This window comes from Telopea speciosissima, chromosome 11, assembly GCF_018873765.1.
Source record: "Telopea speciosissima isolate NSW1024214 ecotype Mountain lineage chromosome 11, Tspe_v1, whole genome shotgun sequence".
In the NCBI taxonomy this organism is placed as follows: domain Eukaryota; kingdom Viridiplantae; phylum Streptophyta; class Magnoliopsida; order Proteales; family Proteaceae; genus Telopea; species Telopea speciosissima.
This window is the reverse complement of record NC_057926.1, coordinates 908,017-915,249: the sequence shown is the minus strand read 5'-3', so window position 1 is coordinate 915,249 and position 7,233 is coordinate 908,017. Positions and strand designations below refer to the sequence as shown.

The 7,233-nt window shown below is 41.6% G+C and overlaps 1 pseudogene; it reads right to left on the bottom strand.

Annotated features, from left to right (window-relative positions):
• Window positions 1-4,017: 4,017 nt before the first annotated feature.
• LOC122646150 lies at window positions 4,018-5,513 on the bottom strand (annotated as a pseudogene).
• Between the last annotated feature and the right edge of the window lie 1,720 nt (window positions 5,514-7,233).

The following is a 7,233-nucleotide window of genomic DNA, read 5'->3' as shown; positions in this document are numbered from 1 at the left end:
TCCAATGGTCTTTAGTGGGTGAGTGCATGAACTAGCACACTCTATTGACTACGAATGACACATCAGATCTTGTGAGAGTAATATACTATAAGGGACCAACAATAGATCGATATTTGGTTGTAGCAGCCATAGGTGCACCCCCTGAAGCAGATGGCTTGGCAGTGGTTGCCATGTGTGTAAGTACGGGTTTGCAATCAGCCATACTAGCATGAGTTAGCAAGTCAATGATATAGCGGCCCTGTGATAAGAATAATCCCTTAGGTGAAGAAAGAGCCTCAATGCCCAAAAAGAAACTAAGTAGTCCAAGATCCTTGATAGAGAAATCCTAGGCAAGTTGATACAATAGATGATCAACCTGGGAAAGGGAATTGCCTGTAACCACAATGTCATCAGCGTATACAAGTACACATATAAAGTCCATGCCATAATGAAAAATAAATAAGGAGGGATCCATCTGGGACCCCTTAAAGCCGAATGCAAGAAGCGTCTAGGAGAGTGTGAAACCAGGCATGGGGAGCCTACTTTAATTCATACAGAGACTTATGAAGTCTGCAAACATGATGAGGCCTGGTGAAGTCCTTGAAGCCCTTAGGTTGAGACATATAAACCTCTTTATTGAGCACGCCAATAAGGAAGGAGTTATGGACATCTAGTTGTCGTAAAGGTCACCCCTAACTGACTACAATGGTAAGTACTGTCCGAATGGTGGTAGGGTTGACCACGAGATTGAAGATCAGTATAGTCAATGCATGTTGTTGGTGAAATCCTTTCGCAATAAGTCGGGACTTGTACCATTCAAGGGAACCATCAGCTTAACGTTTGATGCGGTACACCCACTTACAACTGACTAAGTTCATTCCAAGATGGGGAGGTAAAGGCACCAATTGTTATTTCGAACCAGGGCATTGAACTCCTAAACATTGTTGCCCACCACTCGAGAAACCTGTGAGCCTGGGAGAGCGGGTGGGTTCATGAATTAGGTTAATGGTGGTAACCAATAGTTGAGATTGGGAAAGATTGGAGCATAGGGTCATGTTATGAACCGGAGTTGGGCAGGTAGGGGTTGAGGGTGATGGTTTGGGGATCAGTTGGAGGCCAGTGGAAGGGGGGTAGTGGCAGTGATGAGTGGTAGGGGAGAGCGATAAAGGTTAGTCACTGAGTGAGTTTTAATAGGTGGTGAAGAGCCCGATGGTGATGGAGAGATGGCAGGGGGAGGGGAGTGGTCTGGCAACATAGGGGTCGTACGAGCAGTAGGAGGTGTGGGTAGAAGTAGAGAAACACACGTAGGGGCAGCACCCCAGAGATTCGATGGATTTAGAGGTGGGGTGGGAGGTGGACTGAGTAAGGACCTAATAGTGAATAGAAATGATGATTCATTGAAGCGAACATGCCTAGCAATATAAAACCGATTGGGATGAAGGTGAAGGAAACAATACCCAATACGTGCACGACTATAGCCAAGAAAGACAAACAGGATAGAACGAAAGTCCATTATGTGCCTGATATAGGGACGAATCTAAGGATAGCAAATGCAGCCAAAGACACACAAAAAACTATAGTCGGGGGGGGGGGGGGGCTTATGACAAACCAATTGAACGAAGAGAGGTGATGAGACACCTTGGACGGCATACGGCTGATGAGGTAAAGAACCCTCTCAAAGGTAAAATGCCAGTAATGCCTAGGGATCACACATGTGCTAGTACGGATAAACCAATTTCAACTATATGGCGGTGGAGATGCTCAACCTCACCTTGTTGCACATGTGTATGAGGACAGGCAACACGGTGGGAGATACCAAGTTGAGAAAAGAAGGTGGAAAAGGAGAGAAATTCCCCACCCCACTCAGTTTATATGGCTTTAATGGGGCGAGAGAATTGACGCTCAACAAGGGATTTAAAGGTCTTAAAAATGCTAAATATTTCAGATTTATAAACCATAGGGTACAACCTAATGTGCTTCATGTTATCATCAATAAAAATTACATAAAAACGATGTTCCACAATAGATGGAGTAGGGGAGGAACCCCAGACATCATTAAATAACAAATCAAGAGGAAACAACTACGGGAACTAGTTTCTTTTAAGAGACATGACTAGACTTCCCTAATTGACAAGCACAACAAATATGACTCAGCCATGTGGATAGACACGGTAATCGATGAAGATGAAGCATTTGACGTAAAAGACAATCATGGGGATGGCCAAGACGGTGATGCCACTAATCCATGGTAGTCTATTCGGCAATATTGGCTTAGGGAGAATGAGTGTCAAAGGTGTATATGCCCCCTTGATTCAGTCCGGAGAGAAGAGGCACTTTGGTGACCTGGACCTTCACAAGAAAGTAAGATGGATAAAAATAAAAATATACACCATTATCTTATTAATTAAACTTTTGTACAGAGAGCAAAGGTTTAGTAATACAAGGGACATGGAGAACATTAGCCAACTAAAAAGAAAGAGATGAAGAATGGGAGGAAAGAGAATCATTACCAATATGATGAATAGGAAGACACTTACCGTTCCCAACTTGTAGATCGTCATTGCCATTATAACTGTCATAGGAGGATAGGGCATGGAGATCTTAGGTGACATGATGGGTGGCACCCATATCTGGGTACCATGTAAGGGAAGCGGATGGGGGAGGTGTAGGGTAGGACGAGTAGAAAGGTTGGGGATGTTAGGTAGGGTAAAAGGATGGGGGATAATGCGTACAATGGCTGATGGGGGAGGGGGAAGGAAGGAGTGCGGTAATAACAATTATGGGTACTATGGTTGTTGTGGTTGCAGATGGAGCCCTACTGACGGCCTTGTTCCAGAGAGTACAACCACTACCATGTCCTTGGCTAGAATGATTACCACTATTACAGCCCCCACGACCATGAGAAGAACTACGCCCAGTGGAAGAGTTTCGGTTGTCGGAGGGAGCAAGAGAGGAGCTGCATTGGGATGTGTTTCCTGATGGAGATGTAGTAGTGATAGGGACCTTAGTAAGACACATGTTCTAGAATGATTTCATGCTCTTGTGACTGATGAGAAGAGCATTAAGTTCAGTAAAGGAAGGCTGCTCCAAGCGAGTCATAATAGGAGTAACAATGTCTTGAAGATCAGGTTTTGAAGACCGAAGAACATAAATATTGAAATCCTAAGGGGAAATCAGCTTTCCGACAGTAGCGAGTTCATCAGATTAACTTTTAGCACGTTGCAAATAAACAAAGACCGATCCGATGATTGTTGGAGATTCTAAAAATTGATGTGGAGAGACATAGTGTGAGTGGAAGACGTCAAACCAAAGAAGGTATGAAGCGTAGTCCATATGGTAGAACCTCTGCAATGGAGGCAAAGAGCGTGCTCATAATAGCGGCATCCTGTGAGTGCTAATCAGAATTATCGACGTCAGTAGCAAGGCAAACCTTGGAGCCATCAAAATTAGAAGAAAGGAGTTGGCCGTTGAAAAAATGAGATCTGCTCACGCCACAAGAGAAAGTTCTTAGGTGTGAGTTTAACAGAGATGTAATGGTGGGCCGATAGGAGTGGCAGTAGAGGTGGTGGTAATGGAGGCAGTAGATGGAGAATACTCCATTATAGAGGAATATTAAAAAAAAAAAACCTAGGGTTGAGAAGAATGGCATGAGCCTATTTTGGCTCTAATACCATGTTAATATAAATGATTTTCCATTATGATAATGATCTCAAAGAGAGATTTTATACAATATGTGAGAACCCCTAGTCTACTATACAAGAGAGGAGATCTTGATGATGTTGGAGTTTAAAGATTGAATTACAATAGAAGCCCACAATGCATAAAATAATAACATGTGATAACAGTAGGAGACTGAGTAGACTCAGTAAGCACACACGGAATAATGATAGGAGACTTCGGCCAGCAACACATGCGATAACAATAGGAGACTGTGACATGTAATAACTATAGAGATAGGGACCTATATCAAGAAGAACTCAATATCGGTTAATAAAGATTCAAAGATAATACACCAGCACATTATTTTTGGCAAATTTAAAAACATCGGATTGGGCTTAGAAGATAATTTATCTTATATAGTACTCAACTTCCTCCTAAGAACTTTGAGAACTGATTGAGCAATACAGTAAGTAATGGACTGGACAATGACGATCAGATTCACACCAAGTGCCATTGGGAACACGCTTGAATTTGCCATAAATAGTCCCTCCACCTCCCATGTCTCTCCCCTTTGATTTACCACAAACTACTTTGGGTTGAGTCCCATCCTACAACTTCCCATTTGGTGAGCTGAACATATTGTTCCTAACAAGTTTCTCAGTTTTCGACTACTTTTCTCTTTCATAAAAATCTCAAATTCTTGTTTGCTTGCTTGCTTCACAGTCAATTTTTTTTTTCCTTTGCAGTGAAGTGTTCCAATCTCTTCAGCTCTTGTTGTTGCCAAAATTTGAAGAATCTTCTCCAATCCCCTCTGTAAGTTCTCTTCATCACTGGGTTCCATTTCATACTAAATGAGTTTGTTTAGTCCACAATGCCTGAACCTTTATCCCTTGCCAGTGTAAATATATGACCTATCCTTGAGAACTTGCACATCCTTTCTTTGATGTCAAGACCAGAAATCCAAGGCATCAACGTGGAGAACATTCCAGGGTGCAAGGACGGTGTTTGTACGATTGAACCATAGACAGATCCCTCAAAATTTGCAACTATTGATGACATTGCTATCAATATAGGTCCTTCATAACTCTTCTTATCTTTTGCAGACCAACTATTTGAACAAATTGAATTAGGAAAGTATCCCATGCCATTACCACATGATGAAGATGGAGGTTTTTTCTGATGTTAGTGTTCGTCAATCCACTTCCTTTCAACAACGTTGGTGTGCTCGTAGCACCACAAGCTATGATCGTTACCTTACACTCCACCACATAGATATCTTTTCGGGATCCATTGTTGAATTCAAAGACCACCCCAGTTGCAGTATTTCGGTTTCTCCATTTCTTTCTCTCGTAAGACTTTGAAGGCATTGCAATCTGGAAGAATTACTCTATTCCTAGATTCCACCATGTCCACCAACCATGTCTCCATCGTACTCTATTTTTTCCCATCCTTGCACCACTAAGGTACATTTTATCCAGTGTTGGTCCTTCAAGAATTGATAGGTTGCTACTGGCAAAGTAATTTTCCTTCTCTAAGACCAATACTTTGTATCCTGCTTTTGCAAGAACACTAACAACAACAACACCACCGCTGCCAGAACCCACAACTACTGCATCATATTGGATAGTTAAAGAAGGAGACGATAAAGATGGAGATCTATTGTCTAAGCAATTAATTGTTGACGTTGGAAATCCAGACCTTCCGAGTCTTTTTGCTACAACTTCCCTTAGGTGTGTCAGATCAACTAGCCCTTTATAAAGAGGTCCAAAGAGCACTTCTTGCTCTTTGTCTTCATCTTTGGGTTTTTTAATTCGTTGAATTTGGCTCACAAAGTCAGGATCTGGTCCACAATAGCCAAGAGCTTGAGTTCTCATTCTTCTCATCCACCTAAAAAAGAAACACAACTAAGTTATATAAGCTTTCAAAACTACCACGGCCACGTACATATACTAAGGTCGTCTATATAGTGGTGATATTCTTTTATGGCCCCAAAAGGTTAATATTTAGCATCTGTAATAGAATATCATCGCTAAAAGCCCCACCTTAGTGTTGACGATGCACCCTTTTCTTGTAGTACAAAAGCTCGGGTAAGACTTTTACCTTTACTTAAAATGTAATATTCAGAGCTATTCCTCAAAGATCCAACTCTTTGAATGTTACGTTATATATCCAACAACAAAAAACAGCCCCTATCAACTTTTTCTCAAGATCTAATACTAAAAAAAGGACCGAGTTTTCCTTAGATTGTGTGTTTCAATTTTAGAATTTATGGATTAATTACAATATCCTAATCTTACTAGGACTGATTGATTTTGATAGATTGGTGATGTTTATTTCAATCCTGTCCATAGGATTGTTCAATTGAAAATTTTCTCTTTCATAATCTGTCTTCAATATCAGATTTTGTTGAGCACTTGATAGAGTCTACTTCGAGTTGGATTTCTTTGGGTTCAATTCGATTCCTTGTCATTACTAGTTTGATTTGTTTTTTTTCGGGAATTATAATTCTACTGCACCGTTTAAAGCCCGTTTAGATTTAAATAGACCCATAGCCCAAATCTACACCATTTAAGACCCGATTATATAACGAGCCCAACTGAGCCCGTTCAAGCCCAACTCAACCTGATTATATAAAAGGGCGGTCACGGTGCAAGCTTTAAGTACCGTGAGGCCCAGGTAGGCTCGACCGAGCTCGACCGATTGACACCCCTAAGATACGAGCAAAAGATATCGAGAAAGTATTTTGGAGAACATACTAAAATAATATAGGGGTTTGTGAACCCTAAGATAGTGGCATGGTCGAACACAGATAAAGCAATAGCACTGCCCTTCATCATTTAATTCATTGTATCTAGAATGAGAACATGACAAATAAAAACCGTGAAACATCATGAAATACAAATCTCCTTTCCCTAAAAAAAAAAAAAACCCCACCACCTTTATTTCCTTATATATATATATATGCAAGTATAATTTATTGTTCTGAGGATCAAATGGAGAAGAAAAATATATTCAGCTAACTTTTGACTCTTCTTCCGCAAAAGAACATCAAGAACTGAGTGAGTAGTGCAATAAGCGATGGCCTAGACCGTGACCATCGGATTCACACCCAACATCGTAGGAAATACACTTATGTTTGCAAGGAACAGACCCTCCACCTCCCATGTCTTCCCCCTTTGGTTCACCACAGACTCTTCAGGGTCCACTCCCATCCTACAACTTCCTATTTGGTTGGCAGAGCAAATGATCACACGACAGTCATGGAAGACGGTGGTTGCAAGGACTCGAGACAATCACTCTCGGATATGCACAAAACCTGATCACGAAAGACCATGTCATTGTATGCCTAAGAAAACTTAATCTTATAATTCTTGAACATTCACGAAAGATTGCACGAAGACTATAGTGGTTAGGGGTGTTAATGGGCCGGGCTGTGTCGGGCTTGTCCTAAACCCCAGCACAACCCTAGGAGCCTTAACCTAAACCCAAGCCCAACCAGGCTCTGCTAGGGCCAAGCATACCCTCAACCCAGCCCAACCGTTGCAGGGTTTTACCAAGCCCGACCCTACCAGGGCCAAGCATACCCTCAACCTA